Raw genomic sequence first — 18,219 nt, 5'->3', positions numbered from 1 at the left:
GAAAGAAAGAGCAGGGGGAGGGGCAGAGGGAGAGGGGGAGAGAGAATCCTCAAGCAGACTCCCTGCTGAGAGCAGAGCCCAATGTGGGGCTTGATCCCAGGACCCTGAGATCATGACCTGAGCCAAGATCAAGAGTTGGCCACTTAACTGACTGAGCCACCCAGGTGCCCCTCTATAATCACTTCTTAACCCACATCCCTACAAGTGTAATTTCTAAATAAGAGGGTCTAAGCACTTTGTATTTTGACATATTACATAGGGATTATATAAATTATTTTTCCAAAAAATGACATAGCAATTTATATTCCCACCAATATTTAAAAAAGGACCTGTTTCCCTCTTTGCCAATACACTTTTATCAACCATTTTAAGCTTTGACAATTTTAGCAATGTTGCTTTCCTTTACATTTATTATTATAAGGTTGAATTCTTTTCACATATCTGCTATGTATATTTCCTCTTATGAAATGCCTGTTTTGCTTTGTCAATTCTCCTACAGAATTTTGTTAATTTGTAAGCACTCTTCATATCTTAAGGATACTAACTGCCTGTCAAGTGTTGCAAATTTCCTCCTGGTTATTTTTTTTTTAACATTTATTTTATTTATTTTTTTAAGATTTTATTTATTTGACAGAGAGAGCACAAGCAGAGGAAGAGAGAGGGAGAAGCAGGCTCCCTGCTGAGCAAGGAGCCTGATGTGGGACTCAATCCCAGGACCCTAGGATCATGACCCGTGCCGAAGGCAGCCACTTAACCGACTGAGCCACCCAAGCGTCCCTTTTTTTTTAACATTTTAATAGAATTTTTTTTCAACACAAATATTCAATATTTATAAGTTTTATCAATCTTTTCCTTTATGGTCTTTGTTCTCACCATCGCATCTTAGCAAGATCTTACCAACATCGTGATTTGAAAATTATTAACCCATGTTTCCTCTAATATATTTCTTTCTCTTTTTTCTTTTCTTTCTTTCAGTGCTTTAATCTTTGATCCATCTGGAATAGATGTCTAAAGAATATGGTATGTCATATTTAAAATATTTCTACAATTTGCTCTGTAAAAAAAGTATGTATATACATATACATATATATATACTATAACCATATTTTTTTAATCCAGAACCCATTACTTGACATAAGATTTGACAGCAAAGAATATTTGCAATTAGCTTTATCTTAATGAAACAAGCCTATTCTCAAATGCCTACCCTCCTGCTTATGTAACCCGAAGGAGTGGCAGTTCTGTGTCACATGACCCAGAGCTGATTAGACCAAGTGAAGCAAAAGGAAAACAACTAATTGTCTGGTTGGCAGTTCATGACTAATCTGGCTTGTCTCGACTAGATGAGCTGGTTGGGTGAATTGTTTTCTTCAGAATTTGAACTAGGAAACTCCCTGGTGCTCCTCAGAAGGAAGCAGTCCAGGAAAGCCAATACCTGAATAATAATTCTAGAAGAATAATTCTAGAATGATAATTCTAGACGGAATAGAGAAACCCGAGAAGGCAGACATCCTAGAACTAAAGGACATGGCATTTCCAGTTTGAAAGAATCCATTGCATACCCAGCAACGCAGATTTTTTTTTTTTAAAGACACCTCATTGTGAAAACTTAGAACACTGGGTACAAGGAGACAATTCGTAAGATTTTTCAAGAGAAGAAATAAGGTCACTTAGGCAGGAATAAGAATCAGAATGAAAGGTATCTCCTGAAATACAACACTGGGGACCAGAAATTAATGGAACAAGGCCTTCAGAAAAAAATCAAAGTAAAATGGTTTCCAACCTAGAACTCCACACTCAACTTTTATTCTGCAATGAATATGGGCATTTTAAGACCTGCAACATCTCAAAACCGACCTCCCATGCACCCGTCCTCAGGAAGGAAGTTGCAGAGGATGAACTGTCCCTAGAAAACGGGGAATCCCACGCAAGAGAGGAGCTATCTCTGGGATGGTATAAAGGTAGGTCTCAGGACAACAACCTTGCAGGTGACCTGGAGGGCTGCCCATTAGAAGTGCAGCAAAAGTGGGTTCTCTTTGACAAGTCTCTCTCTCTCTGTCCACAAGGAGCTCTTACTCTAACTCCGAAATCTATACAGAATCTGACCACTTTCTATCGTCCCTATTGTTTACACTCTGGTCCTGCCCACCATCATTTCTAGTCTGAATCACGGGTGTTCTCCTCATGGGTCTCCCTGCTTCCCCCCTTGTGATCTTCTTGACCAAGCAACCAGGAAGGCATCATCCTTTCAAAATTTAAGTTCCCCATTTTGCTTGTGAAATCAAGCCCTTGCAGTGGCCCCCAAGGCCGTAAAAGACGACATTTCCCGACGTCTCTGCTGTGCGCCCCCCACATTTCCCTTCACTCACTCCGCCGCCCGCCTCGGCTCCAGGGCCCTGCCCGCACCTACCAGGCATCTTCTCCTGGAAGGCCCTTGGCCCTGACCACTCCCTCTGCCTGGAATGTGCTGCCCCAAGACACCCTCCTTCCCTTCAAGGCTACTCGGATGTCACCTCTCAGAGGGGCCATCCCCACCTATTTAGAATTCCATTATGTCTCCCTGCCTGCCCTTCCAATCCATTTTACCAAGCTCAATTTTCCCCCCACAAAATTCTTCTAAAGTACTATTTTTTATTATACTTATTGCTTATTTCTGTCTCCCCAGCTCCAGGGTAAACTCCAGGAGAGCACGAATTCTGTCATGGGCTCGGTTACGGCCAGTGCCTGGAACAGAGCCTGGCACCTAGCAGCTACCCACAGAGGCTTCCTGAGTGAATGAATGAGTGAGTGAATGGGGTGGGGCTCCAGAAGGGGGTCTCCAAGAATTAGAACAAACAGGTCAAATACATGAGTGTGAAAGTTCTGAGAACATTGATATTCCTGCCCACGAGTTCAGGGGTGAGATAGTTACAGGTGTTTGGAAAACCATGCCCAAAGAACACAAGACAATTATGAATTCCAGCTATATCAAAGTTCTACCAGAAAGCAAGTGTAACTCTACAATCCTTCATGGGCTCCTCTGTGAGCGACATTTTTGTAGTTATAAAAACGTAAATGCTAGGCAAGAATGGAAGCGAAGCTATGACAGAAACAGATTGGAAGAATGGGGGGGACGGGGACTGATGAAGGTGGGACCGGCGATTCGCGATGGAGGCGGATTGCACCAATTCCCCTGCTGTTCTTGTCCTAATTTTTCTTTCTTCAGCCTGATAAGGGAACTTCCAACTACTTCCATTTTGACCTCAGTCAGTGCTTTGTGATAGATTGTGTTCTTCTTTCCAGCTTATCTCTTCACTCAGGCAAAAGACCCGGAGGGCAAAGCATCCTGTGATGGGAACCTCAGCTACCCCCCCCCCCCGAGAAATAGGGACAGCCCTGGTGTCAGGAGGACCCCACGTGATGGACTCCAAGACAATGACCCACCTGACCTTTACTGCCCACCTGCACGCCCCCCATTACCTACCAGTCTTTGTCCCACATTCTCCTTACATAAACTAGAACTGTTTTCAGCTTTTTGGAGACAGTCTTTGAGATGCCAGTCCACTATCTTCCCGGTGTTGGCCTCACTGAAATAAATTCCTTTCTAGTTTCACCATCACTCATCTCTCTGCCTTTGGATTCTGTCAGCGGTGAATGGCCGAGCCGGGTCTGTTTTGGACGTGGGTCCCCGAGCTTCTGTTACAAGCCAGGACCGAATCTACCCTCAGAGAGTCTGAGAACACATGTCTGTGCGGGGCTTTACCTTCCATAGCAGGGAGTTCAAAGTTAATATTTAAAACTGGAAAAGAAGGGAAAAGTAGCACAAGTAAACTGTTTAGAAATATGGGGGTCAAACCCCCAAAACACAAGGTTAAAAGTGATGGTCTCCAGACTGCAGGATTCTATTAGGGCGATGCTATCATCCAGGCACTGTGGGTTTTTTTTTCCCAAAATAAATCTTTACAAAGCATATAGTGCTTGAATACTTTGGAGAACATATTTAAATATTTGAGAAAAGAAGACAAAGCTCTGCTTTTTTGTTTTAATGCTCTTTTGAATTTCTAACTGTGAAGATTTTTCATCTGCAACTCTTTGTCTCCTAAAATTATACTTCTTCACAGATGTGTTATGAGTGTGTTTTCGTAAATGCATTACTCACTCTTGACACTTCGAGAAAACTGCACCGCTGGTGGAGGTTCTCCACTGGAGGAATGACTTTAACCCCACAGACAGACGGGTGAATTCCAACAGCAGTGAGCATTCCTGAATGAAAATAACACACAGATTGTAGCAAATGCAGAAGACATTTGACTTTAATACTTGGGATACTTTTGGTGGTCGTTTATTATTTCTCTCATCCCAAGTTTTTTTCTTTTTTCTCATCCCAAGTTTTCACATTTTTTGTGTAAAGATAAATCTCTTGGTTGGTTGTGTGAAAATAGTCATTTCTGTCATTCGATTAGTGCAGGTGAACCCCAGCTTTACACAAAATCCAATATACATCTTACCCAATGTTATAAAACTAAGAGCTTAGAAATATTTCCATTCAAAGAGGGAGCGGGGTTAGCTGAACCCAAGTCCGCCAGCCAAGAATTTTTTAAAAAGTGATCGTCAGAGATTCAGACTTGTGACAGGAATTGGATATATGATGAAATATGCAGTATTATGTTTAAGGGAACACCTGCCTCTATCATCATTAATATAGAGAAGGCAGTTTAAATTAGATAGGACTGATAGAGTTTGGTTTCCTACTCTTCCTCATACAGATTCATAATCATACTGAGATTGCCATCACCAGAGCATCACAATCCCAGGGGGTCCCTTGCCTGGTGCCTATATCCTCTAAACCATTTTTGAAGTCCTGGTGTCATGCTTTCCACTCAACGCGGAGGAGACAAATTTCTGGTCAAATGTGTCTTTCTCTGGGCTCTTTAGCACTGTTACCACTAATTGCTGAGAAATCAATCGAACCCTGAACTGTTGCTATGATTTCGTTGACCAAAGTGGCTCTTTGCCCCTTATCGACAACTCATTATTGAACGCTAAATCACCCATTCCATGAACCTCTCTGTAGCCATTAACTCAATTTGACTGGATTAACTCATTTTACAAAGACCCTTCTTTTAACCTTGAATTTTGGGATCTTTGTACTCACACAGAGGAAGAAATAAATATGCATCTTCTTTGTCAAATCCTGCTTCACAGATATTAGCAATGTTTAACCCAAACAGGCTACGATGAGCTAAGGGCACGTAGGTCTTCTTTATTTGCTCTGCTTCTGGGGCTTATTTTAAAATCATACTTTCTTCATTTTTTATTAACTGTATCACAAGCCCTTTTCTATTCAGGCCTGGTTTTATTTAGAGATCCTAGCAAGCAAGCCCTCCTCCTCCTTCACAGCCTTTGTACTTTGCCTTTATGTTAGAGCATCTGGCTCCGAAAAGGATGTTCTGTTTCAGGGTGCTGGATTTTTTCATCTGAGCAGAATGGAGCTCGCTCCCAATACTGGGCCTGCTGGCTGTTGATTGTGATGAGTACCATACCCACTGCAAAAAAAAAAAAAAAAAAAAAAAAGTGTTCCTATTACTGTATAATTAACTCTATCTGCTTGGCTGTGGTGGTGCTCACTTTTAATTACATGAGCTTTTGGGTTTTTCATTGAATTTTAGAGACTTGAGTGAGAGGCTCTGGTCACAGCTCCCCTGCTTATGTCCAAGGTGGGTTTGTATGGGTAATTATCTCTGCTCCTGTCAGCGTCTTTCCTGGTGGGCAGTTACTGATGACACCGTATAGGATGCATTCTTTCCATAGAGCATCTGCTTGGAACGCACAGAATTTCAGTGTTATTGCGACATAATGATCAACTGATGTAGCATGCTCATTTATTCCTCACTAAATTATACCTTTCCAAAGGATCATTTTGGAGCCAGAAGAGGGCTTAGAAAATGCTCTTATTCCTGGATCCGGTTATCAAACTTGAGTAATTGATGTAAACCATATCCGTTTTCTTTTTTGGATTACTAGAAGCCACTCGCGCAGAGTTGGAGGCGGCAAACGCGTGGGCACAGTACGACACCATCACGCAACCCCACTGATGTTCTGAGCAAATATTTGTTGGACTCCGGCTGTGTGCCAAGTTATGGCTACGGGCCAAGTGGGGCTCCTACTATGTGTTCGAGGTGCCGGCGCGCAGAACAGAGTAGCGGCCTCTAGGCCCATGGAGCTTACATTCTGGTAGGGAAGAGACGGGGAAAGACAAGCCACTAAGTAAATTATTCGGATAGTGGCGGGAACCGTGGTAACATGGACACATCAGTGGAACAGAGATGCTAAGGAAAGGCTTTTTGGTGAGGTGAAATTTAGGGTAAGATAAAAAGGATGGGCTTGGTTTAGGATCCTTCTTAGAGGAAGTTACCTTGTGCCAAGTCTCTTGATTCGTTGGTAATTACCTCCTTTCATATACAATAAAAGTAGTGATGAGAAGGTTTTATAGCTTTTTCCCCCCTTCACTGTTTATTTTTATTATTATTATTTGACAGAGAGAGAGAGCACAAGCAGGAGGAGAGGGAGAGGGAGAAGCAGGCTCCCCGCCAAGCAGGGAGCCCGACGCGGAGCTCAAACCCAGGACTCTGGGATCATAACCTGAGCCGAAGGCAGACGCTTAACCGGCTGAGCCACCCAGGCGCCCCTCCGCATCACTGTTTACAAACTGGAGAGTGATGGGAAAGAGCAGGGATTTGCAACTGGCCTTGTGCAGCCATTGAGAACATACCGGGTAGTCTGAAGAGTGGCCCATTTCTGGTAAGCTGCTGACTTGGACCTATCAGTCGTGGAACCTCTCCTACCTCCGGTCCCGCCCACCGCCCCTGCAGAGGGGCTGCTCTAGGTACATACCTGAGGCCCGGCGCAGCAGCGCGAACAGCAGTGAGCATCTACCTAGGAGAGGTCCGGGCAGGCCACGTTCTGACCCAGAGGGAAGCTATGGGGCACTCAGACTCGGACTTGTCAGAATCGGAATTAGAAATTGGTGAGAATCGCCACTTAGTAGCAGGCACAGAAACCAGGGTCGCGGAAGAGAGACAGGATGGGGGACAGAGCAGCCGCAAGTGAAGAGCACGCTGGAACCGTGAGCAAGGGGGAGCAGGAAGAAGGTGTTTATGTCTCGGAGAGCAAGGACGTCAGCAGGAAGAGCAGATGGACAGAGGGGCGTGGCTTCACACACTACAATGAATATTCATCAACTTCATGCTGAGAAGGGACCAGAGGGCGCGTTAGGTCCAGAACCGGCAGCAGGACGAGGGTGAGGACTCCGAGTTGTGCTACTGCTTTTGACCTTCCAAAGAGCTCTAGTACCAGCCTCGCCCACTCTCACCAACCAGCCTGTTTTCTGGAGGACTCATGAGACAGGACTGCATGGCTAATATTCCAGTCTCCTTCCCTCTCTCCCTCCCTCCCCTCCTTCTTTATCCCAAGTATCCTGACATTAAGTGCTCCTCACTGACAGTCTCAGAAGCCATCTCTGCCTCCAGGAAGAGCCCTTTGGTAAAAGTGAGCAAAACTACTCATGCCCTCACCCTTTCACCTCGTAATCGCTTCTAGGAACCTACCCTGAAGATACACCTCCAGGGAAACACAAATGTACCCGCACATGCTTACATACACGTGAGGGCATTGTTCGAAATTGTACAATATTGGAAACAATTTAAATGGCCAAATATAGGAAAGTGGTTGGACAAACTACGGCACATAACACAATGAAATATTATGCAGTGGTGAAAAGGAGTAAAGGAGATCTTTAAGGGCTTTTATGGAGTGACTTGCAGAAATCAACAGTTATCAATGTAAACGGTATAAACTCAAAGGTAACTAAGGTGGTAGGCAGTGCAGGTAGGCAATCGAAGGCGGTAGGCAATGTAAAATGTATAAATTCAAGGCGATAGCCAATATCAAGATTAAATAAGGCAGTAGGCAATGTAAAAGATATAAATTCAAAGGACACAAAATATCAAAAGAGAAAAAATTGGGACTCTGATTTTGGTCATCAGAAGCGTCTAAGACACAACCACAGAGCATGACTGTAACAGGGCATCACCAGTTGAGTGGAACCAGTGGCACCTGAATTCCTAGTTCTTCTTAAGATAAGCTTGGAAAAACCTGCACAGGACCCACTGAAATGGCGCGGTTTCAACCACCAGCAGATTCAGCAATGCAAAGGCCCGAGAAAGTCAACCTTAGGAACAAATTCAATAATGAGCATTCAAACAAGACCTGTGGCCTAATCGTGGCATAAATCACAACTGCGCTGGACTTCCTATTGCTCATCTATACTACTTAGTACTGCTTTTATTTGGTGCTTTTGCTCGCAGGACGCACGGGGTAGGTGGGGAGCTGGAGCGTTCCTTTCCTCTGAAAAGCCAGGTGGAGGGAAGGACATGCGGTCTTTCGCGTGGCAACCGGCAGAGGGCAGCAGTGCCCACCGAGTCTCGAAGAGCCCCCTCATCCGCCCATACAGCGAATGTAGGCCTCTTCCTAATTTCACCGGGGAAAAAAATCAGGAAAATCCACTCATTTAGAAGTTGAATATGATGAAACCCTGCCCCTGATTTGAGTTACAACTGAAGCAAAAGATCCTTAAAGGTTTGTATTCCTAATTTTAGATCCTGACACTGATCACTGGAAAACATGGAAATAACTTAGTAGATTCTTCATGTAGTCAGCTTTGTATTGCTTCAGCCCCTGCTATGGGCTTGACTCATTAACAAAACGAAACAAGACCAAAAAGAGGGTCTACCTCCAGAGGTAGACTCTGGAGACAAATCTAAAACTCTATTAAAAAAAAAGTTTTAAGCCAATGAATTTTTAAAAGTGACTTACGATGACCCCAAGTATGTATTTTTTAAAATAACGTTTAACCCCATGGAGAATAATCAGCAGTGATCTGGAGGCTGGCGGTTCTTGGTTAACTCAAACCACAGAGAGCAGACATGTGAGCCCTGGCTGCTTCTAAGACTTTGTGATTTCTTCATTTCTCATTTCCTTGGTAAATTAAATTGTTCAAACTTAGAGGGAAACCTTTATTTTGGTTTAATATTTTAAATTAGCCTAAAAATAGTAATAATGGCGCCAAACTCACACAGCATTTACAGTGTGCTGGGTACTTGGTTAAGCACTCGACAAATATTAAAGCATTTAATCAGTACAACAACTCAAGGAGATAGCTGCTATTATTTCTCCATATTAGAGAGGTTCAGAGAGGTTAAGTACCTTGCCCAAGGCCACACAGCTAGTCCATGACAGCGGAAGATTTGAACTTAGGAAGTCTGGATCCTACTGTAAGCTCCCAGCCATGATACCACACTTCATGGTGGCAAACATTAACCACACCATACTCCCCTGCAAGCATGGAATCTTCCCATCGAATTACCTCCCTCTCCTTCCCCAAGAATTCCAACTTGCAGTCTCTCAAGACTGATGGATGACCCCAGTCTTTGGCATCTCTTTCCCCTCTGCGAGGTGCCATGTGCATGAACCTTGACATTTAAGAGAAGACTGAATTCTCTTGTTGTTTCACGTGGGTTTCGCAAATTCTGAACTTTTGCTCATACTCTGTGCTGATAATTTAAACCACTGTTTCTGCGACTTTCAAAATTGAAGCCTAGTTTCAAATGTATAGTTTAAAAATCAGTTAATAAAAAAAAATTAATCACCCGGCTTACACCCAGATTCAAAACAACTGTCATCTTCCCTCCCCTTATCCCCAGGGTAATCTCATCAGGTCGTGCAGGGGACGCCTCTTCCATAGTCCCTAAAACGCCTCTTAAATCTTCTCCATTTCAGTAGCAGTTCCAAATGCTCCCTCCCCTCAGCCTGGGCCCTTATAACAGCCTCTCAACTGGTCTCCAGACCCCCATCCGTCCCATAGACCTCTGCCGGATGAAGCTTTGGAAAGCAACATTTTGATCAGGCCGTAGTTCTTGCTCTGAAACCTTGCATGGCTTCCCTTGTCTGCAGAACTAAGTACTGAATCCATTAAGGACTAGTCTTTTCACCCAGGCTTCAACTTTTTACTACTCCCCAGTCCAAAAAAATGCTTCGTTCTATAGGCAAATTCATAAAGACAGAAAGGAGAATGGAGGTTACCGGAGGCTTGGGGCGGGGGCAGGGAGAAGTGGGGAGTTTGTGCTTTATCATCGCAAAGTGACTGTTTGGGGAGAGGAAAATATTTTGGAAAGAGATAACATGACGGTTGCACAGCATTGTGAATGTAATTCATGCCACTGAATTGAATACTTCAAAATGGTTAAAGTGTCAAATTTTATGTTATATATATTTTATAAGAAAAAAAATCCAGGAATATACGTTATTCTAGTCCAAGAGACCAATGCTTCTCTCTGAACCTCACTCTCCCTGTTATTGTTCACCCTTATACAAGGCAGAAAACATGGACTCTCCATGCAGTCCACTATTTCTGGAAACTTGCAAGGTTTCCTGCTTCCTCCCTTCCTACCTCTGATGAGTGAAAGATTAGAATAAAACTTTCAGAAGGTCTCTAGTGGTTTTTATTGCTTTTCTGTCACCAGTTTATAGGAAGTCTTTTCTTTCTTCTTAGTGAGCACAGGCCTTCTAAAAGGATACAGAAATAGTCAAACAAGTTTATTTCACGGATTCTGCTTTCCAATCAGATGGCCTTTTGTGGAATATTTTCTCCACGGGGGTCATCAATGCTCTGGACCGCCATGCCATGTACTGTGGAGTCTTATCTCCCCCTCTTCAAAAGCAAGCTGGCTGGGAGAGTTCCTAGACCATGTACAAGCCAAATGTCTGCAATTTTCAGCATTCTTTTTTTTTTTTTTTTAAATGGAGAACACGGATTCCACGCATTCAGCTTTATTTTAGGGAAAAATAATTTAGCATCTTATCTGTTTAAAAGGATGCTACAATTATTGCCCAAGAGCTTTGTCATCACTGAGAGATCTCTAAGTATGATGAGTGCACATCCCTGGAGGAGACATCTCAAACAAGCCTCGCACCAAGAGCTCTGTGCTGAGAGGGACGAGGAAGGTTCTGGGAACAGGGCAGCAAGCTAGCAACTCCTCGTGTCTTCATGCTCACCGCCGTCTCTCTGCATCTTCTGGGGTCCTTCTGCTGAAGTCTGAGGGCAGTGGGGTTCAGGTGAGGCCTTCAGCTCTATGGAAGCTCTGGTGGAAAAACCTATGGGAGTGTTCCCCTCCCCCCAACATGGGCTGGGCAAGTACAAGTAAGTGGCAGGTGCCGGGAAGAGTCTGACCCACAGCTGATGTGGCTGGTGCCTCCCGGAATTGTGCATGGTGACAGCCTTGGCTGATACTGTTCCCTCATCCTCTCAGATTGCATCTCCTCCTCTAACAAGCACGTGGAGAAAACCTCATCACGAGGGCCTGCGACTCCTCACCTGCCACTCTGACAGAGTGGGGTAGCGTCTCAGAGAGAAGGACCACAGCCTAAGACTCCTGCACCCAGTCACGGTATCTCCCATCTGTCAGGTTGAAAGAAAATAGCTGGAGATAAGCAAATAGCCCGAAACTGTAATTCCCAAATACCCCTTTCCAAGACAGTAATTAAGACTCAAAACCAAGCACAGATGAGCCAGAAGAGAGATCCCAAGATGGAAGAAGATAGAGAGGTCACAACCATTCAACAGGATGTTGAACTCCATTTTGCAACCACAAAGCTGACATTAATTAAACCAATAGGACAGAGCACTTACGCACCAAACTCTAGAAGTTAAGCACATAAACCAAAAAATGATTACAAATTCAAGGAGAACTTAATCAAATTACTATTATAATCAGAGACTTCTAGGCTGCTCTCTTAGACAGCATATCCAGCAAGAAAATTAAAAAAAGAGAAGAATTAAAAAAATATAATCAATAAACTTAAGGAAACTCGTACCTATAGAACCTTATACCCATTGAAGAGGGAATATACATTCTTTGTTTTAAGAAAAGATTTATTTATTTATTTGAGAGAGAGAGAGAGAGCACGCATGCATGTGCTCATGGGGTGGGGAGGAGGGGCAGAGGGAGAGAGAGAATCTCAAGCAGATTCCCTGCTGAGCACAGAGCCTGATGCGGGACTTGATCCCATGACCCTGAGATCATGACCTGAGCTGAAATCAAGAGCTAGACACTTAACTGACTGAGCCACGCAGGTGCCCTGAGGGAATATACATTCTTTTCAAAGGTCCAGGAATATCCTCAAAGGCATCACAGAGAAGTGACTTAAGTCCACAATTAAAACTTTAAAAATCAAAAGCATTGAGATTTTAGGGCGCCTGGATGGCTCAGTTGGTTAAGCGACTGCCTTCGGCTCAGGTCATGATCCTGGAGTCCCAGGATCGAGTCCCGCATCGGGCTCCCTGCTCAGCAGGGAGTCTGCTTCTCCCTCTGACCCTCCTCCCTCTCATGCTCTCTGTCTCTCATTCTCTCTCTCTCAAATAAATAAATAAAAAATCTTTAAAAAAAAAAAAAAGCATTGAGATTTTATAAGCCACAATTTCCCAACTCATAATCAAGTAAAATCAGACATAAGTAACTTAAAAATGACTGAAAATCTTTCCCATTTGGAAAGGGAAAAGGGGCTGTTGACAATGTTGGGTTAAAGAAGAAGTCGTAAAGAAAAGTAAATAGTTCTCTAGAATGCAAAAGAGAGTCGTAGGGAGCATACAAAACCTTTAAGACACAGTGAGACCCATCCTGAGAATTCATGACCTTGAATGTCTCCCTGGCTAAACAGAAAAGACCAAGAGGAACTAAGGAGTTATCATTTCCAAGGAAGCACACCAAAATAAACCCAAAGAAACTAGAAAGAGAGATAAAGATAAAACCCCAGAGTAATAAGGTAGCATAAGTAGATGGCAGAGAGGATAAATAGATTGAAGTTGCCTCTTGGCAAAGACTAATGAAATTAAAAAACCCTTTAAGATCCTGATTAAGGAACAGCAAGAGAGATACCAGGAGAACATCAGCAGAAATAGGTCAGCTTAGAAAGGAGAAAAATAAATAAATAAATAAAAGGAGAAAGGAGAAGTAACCACAGAGACAGAAGTGATTAAAATAAATTAAGAGATAGAATAATCAGTTACATAGTAACAGTTTTCAAAACTTGGAGGGACAAATTCCTAGCAATATGATCAGTTATGAAAACTGACCCAGAAAAAAGTTTACATTCTTGAATTAAATGTAGCTGGAGATATTGATAAAAGATCACGCATTTTTCAAAAATGGGAGATGTTAGAGATATTTGAATATGGATTGTATAGTAAATGATATTTGGGTATTACAACTAATTTTCTTTGCTGTCACAAGTATGGCAAAGCCCTTGTCCTTAAAACTTTTGTGCTAGGGGTGCCTGGATGGTTCAGTCGGTTAAGCATCCCACTCTTGGTTTTGGCTCAGGTCATGATCTCAGGGTCCTGGGATCAAGCCTCGAGCTGGGCTCCATGCTCGGTGGGGAGTGTGCTAGAGATTCTCTCTCTCCCTCTCCCCCTGCTTGTGTGTGCCCTCTCTCTCTCACTCTCTCAATAAATAAATCTTTAAAACAAAACAAAACAACTTTTGTGCTAAAGTATTTAGGGATGAAGTGTCATGATATATGCAATCTCCACACACACATGGTAATATCATTATAAAACTACAGTAATAAAAACAGCATGGTACTTGTGTGTAAAGACAGACAAAGCAATTAAAGAACAGACTAGACAGTCCCTAAATACCCCCCATCCCCCATGGACAACTGATTTTTGAAAAAGGGACAAAAGCAATGCAAAGAATTCTCACTTTTCCAAATGATGCTAGAATAATTGGATATACATATGCAAAAAAAATGAACTTGGATCTCTACATCTCAGCACATTACCACCTAAGTCTATAAAACTTCCCAAAGAAAATAGGAGAAAATCTTTGTGACCTTAGGTTAAACAAAGATTAGATGTAACACCCAAATCCATAAAAGAACAAATTTGTATGTTGGATTTTATGAAAATGTAAAATCTCTGGTGTTCAAAAGACACTGATAAGAGAATAAAAAGACAAGCCACAGATTGGAAGAAACTCTGGAAAGTGTCTGATAAAAGACTTATACGCAGATTATATAAAGAAATCTCAAAACTCGACAAGAAGAAAGCAAACAACCCAATGAAAATGAGCGAAAGATGTGAACAGATACACCACCAAAGAAGATAAATCCAGATGGCAAATTAGCACATGGAGAAGTGCTCAACATCATTAATCACTGGGGAAATGGGAATTAAGACCTCAAGAGATACCTATTACAACAGCTACAATGAAAAAGTCTGCCCATGCCAAGTGGGGGCAAGGATGGGAAGGAACTGGAGTTCTAACCCACGGCTGGCGGGAATGTAAGATGTTAGGACACTTCAGCAAATAGTATGGCACATTCTTAAAAGGTAAACATATGATCCAGCAATTCATCTTCTAGTTATTTACCGAAGAGGATAGGAAACAGACATCCATCCAAAAACATGTGTATGATGATTCCGAGAAGCTTTATTTGTAATAGCCCCCAAACTGGAAATGGCCCAAATGTACACCAAGAGATGAATGGATAAACAAATTTTGGTGCATCCATACGATGGAATATGGCTCAGCAATAAAAAGCAACATGCACACAACATGGATGAATCTCCAATTAATTATGCTGAGTGGAAGAAGTCACCCACAAAAGACCACATATTCTATGGTCCCATTTACGTGAAGGGTCCAGAACATACAAATCCATAGAGACAGAAAATAGATTAGTGGTGCTTAGGGCTGGGGAGTGGGCAGTGGGGGATAGGGAAGTTGGAGGTCGATAGCTAGACTACGAGGTTTTGTTTTGGGGTGATGAGAAGGTATTAAAATCAACTGTGTAGATGGTTGCACAACCCTATCACTACACTAAAAAGGACTGCTTTGCACCTGAATGGGTGACTTGTGTAGAAATTGTATCTATCTCAATAAAACTGATACACAAGTAAGTAAAGGGAAGACCCTGCTCCCCTCTATTGTCTTAGCAGATATAAACAGACAACATTACATGACTTCTGAGTTCTTGGCTTATTTATTCAAAATTACACTGGAATTCAACTCCACAAGCACAGGGACTTTTCAGGGTTCTATCTGCGCTGTAGCCCCTTTGCTTAGACCAGGTTCTAGCACAAACAGGTGCTCAATAAATATTTGTTGAACGAACAAGTAAATGAATTAGAACCACTACTTCTGCCGCAAGGCTCTGAAATAATGCCCATTTTTGGTTGCAGAGAACAGTCATGGTTTCAACTCTAGATTCAGTGGTGAATGGTCTCTAATCTCAACATTTTTATACTTAAATTTAGCACACTGACCCACCCATGAGGAAACGGGTGGCTGGAAATCTCAATAAACGGCAGGCAATGACATTCCCAAAAAGGGGGGTGGTCAGTATTTGCTGTCTCCCGCTTAACCTCCAGGGTCTGCTTCCACAGCGACTATAGTAACTAAGGCTTTGTGGTCGTAAGCCACAGACGCAGACTCTGGTGGACTTAAGCAAAAAGGAGACTTATTTGAGGGAGGTACAGACCCTCCCAGGAGGCAAGAGAAGCTGCAGAATGAGTCTCATTATGGGAGGTCCAAGGGACTCCAGCCACCTGGCTAGTTACTTCAGGGAGCGAAAGCTGGGATGAACACATTGTAGCATCTGCCCTTCCTCAGATCACTTCTCTCAAGATTCAAAAGGTGAGGAGAATCCAATTGGTCCAGCTGGTCCCATGCTCGTCCCTGGCAAGGGAATCATCCTCGCTCCTCCCAGACCATGCACTTTTGGGGGAAAGTCATTCCTCAAAATGGTATCAAGGTGTGTCGCTAGCGGAAGAGGGGACAGGGCTGCCTTTTCAGGTTGATGAGTACATGCGTTTAGGGTGTTTTACTCAACAACCTTGGGTGTGAAAGGTGTGCCATTATATTGTAAATTAATAGTAATAGTCAAATTATAAAATAATTATAAAATAATACCTACCTCTGACTGATAAGGCAGGAATTGAACTCGGTCATATGGGGCACAGGAGCTGGGGGTGGTGAAAATACTGAGGCCCCAGTGTCTAGGCAGGAGGCCTTCTGCTCCCTGAGCCGGGCACCCTTCTGGTCTGAGAGGATCTTCTTCAACCCTCAGCCTTCTTCACTTCTGCCCTCCACGCTTCCACCCACATCAAGAAATTCAACTTCCTTTTTCCAAAGGTAATTCCTAAATAAACTTAAGCTTTGTGGGGAAGAACGAACAGGGAGAAGGCTGTTTTCAGGAAATTGCTACTTCAGGTCTGACCTGCAAACAGACCCGTTTGGCCACCCGGCTGGTTTCCTAGGGGCTGCCCACCGGGTGGCTTAAATAACAGCAATCGACTCCCTCCGCGTTCTGGAGGCTGGAAGTCTGACATCAAGGTGTGGGCAGGGTTCATTTCTCCTGAGTCCCTTCTATGTGGCTTGTGGATGGCTCTCTTCTCTCTTCTCATGGTCTTTCCTCTGTAGGTGTCTATGTGCTAAACTCACAAGGATGCCAGTTTTTGTTTGAGGCCCATCATATGACCTTATTTTACTTTAGTAACTTCTTTAAACGCCTATCCTGAAATATAGTTACATTCCGAAGTAACGCAGGGGGTCAAGACTTCCATAGGAGTTATCAGGGGACAGAAGTCAACCCGCAACATAATGGATACACATGGTGAGAACCTTCTTGGTGCCGGGATGGAAGAAATACAGCGAGACGGACACACAGAGGCACGCCTCAGGGAACCCGCTGGGGACACTCTGTTATTAAGTCCGCAGTCACTTTGCCCCCTAACTTCTGAATGCTGCTTCAGCCCTGGTTTGCTTTTCTGCGTTATTAGCCAAGGCCGAGCACGGCCCATGTGTCTGATGTGGGTGATGCTGGTATGCTGTGAATTTAGATGGAGCTGGAGGGGCCTTAAGACTGGGTTGTGCTACTGATCAATTACAATCTTTACCCCCGAAAGACTCACAGAAACAATGTGCAAGTGTGTTCTAAGCCCCATTCACTTACTTAAGCAGAGAGACTACAGTCGGCTAATTTGGGGTAGCCGCCCTCCTCCCGTGGCCCGCTGCGTGGAGCGGCCCAGCGAAGTGTTCAGGACACAGGGGCTGAGGTCAGGCGGCTTGCCTTCGAATTCTGGCTCTGCTGCTAACGGACTGTGGAGCCTCGGAAAAATTAACCTCTCAGTGCTTCGGAGTTCCTATCTATAAAATGAGTAATAACAACATTGCCCGACCCCTAGCGCTACTGTGCTGATTCCTTGTGATACCACATGCAAAGTGCTTAGAACACGGCCTGGGACATACGGAGTGCCCAATAAACGTCAGCTAGTATTTATTATGCGGCAGCCAAGAAACGTTAAAATCCCACCTTAAAAATTTATCACCAGATGATGGGAGGAACTGTTTTGTTCTCGAAGTTGCTATACAGAGAGCAATCAATATCTCTTTCGTTATCTGAATGCCGGCTCTGTGAAGACCTAATCCATTTAAAATTAGAGTCCCGGGAGCAGCAGAGCCAGCAAGCACAAAGGCTGACGATTTATCCTAGATAGACCCCAGTGCGCGTGGGCCATCACTTTGCCCCTATCGACTCTTGCTTTACATACATTTCTAGCAGCCTTGCCTCTTGGGTTTTCCAGAAGCAGTCCTGCACAGCGCAATAACCCCCAAGGGCTTCTGAGCATAGCACAGTGATTGATGTTCTCAAGGATGACCCGCACACCTGACTTCCTTGCTGGAGGAATGGCCTCTCCATCCACCGGGCCGCCCAAGCCGGAAAAACGGGCCCCGTCCGCAGCTCCTCCTGCTCACTTTTCTCCTGGATGGGCTCAGTCGCCAAGTCCTATGAATTCCTTCTTCAATGGATCTGGAGGCTCTGGCGCCCGACAGAAGGAGGATTGAGGTCTTGAAGTATTAATACATGGATCCCAACACTCTACTGCGACCACCTTATCATTGTTTGCTGGACAAGTGTACAGGAGATTTCCACCTGGCCTCCCTGCCTCCAGTCTCTTTGTCTGAGGACAGGAGAATCACGGATGGGGCGGGGGTACATGCTCATAGTTGTCTAGTACCTATCACGTGTTAAACATATACTTATCACTCCGTGCAAATAAAAAGAAACGGCATCTCTTAACATAGGCACAAAGTCACCATCTTAAGTTATTTTAGGAAATAA

At 43.7% G+C, this 18,219-nt stretch overlaps 1 long non-coding RNA gene across 1 annotated transcript; it reads left to right on the top strand.

Moving 5' to 3' along the window:
- Positions 1 to 2,333: 2,333 nt before the first annotated feature.
- LOC144380049 (uncharacterized) lies at positions 2,334 to 3,598 on the top strand. Its single transcript, XR_013443781.1, has 2 exons — positions 2,334 to 2,783; positions 3,283 to 3,598. It is a non-coding gene; the product is annotated as an uncharacterized LOC144380049 (long non-coding RNA).
- The last annotated feature ends 14,621 nt before the right edge of the window (positions 3,599 to 18,219 follow it).

Source organism: Halichoerus grypus, chromosome 1 (genome assembly GCF_964656455.1).
Source record: "Halichoerus grypus chromosome 1, mHalGry1.hap1.1, whole genome shotgun sequence".
NCBI lineage: Eukaryota > Metazoa > Chordata > Mammalia > Carnivora > Phocidae > Halichoerus > Halichoerus grypus.
This window is presented reverse-complemented; position numbering and strand designations above follow the sequence as displayed.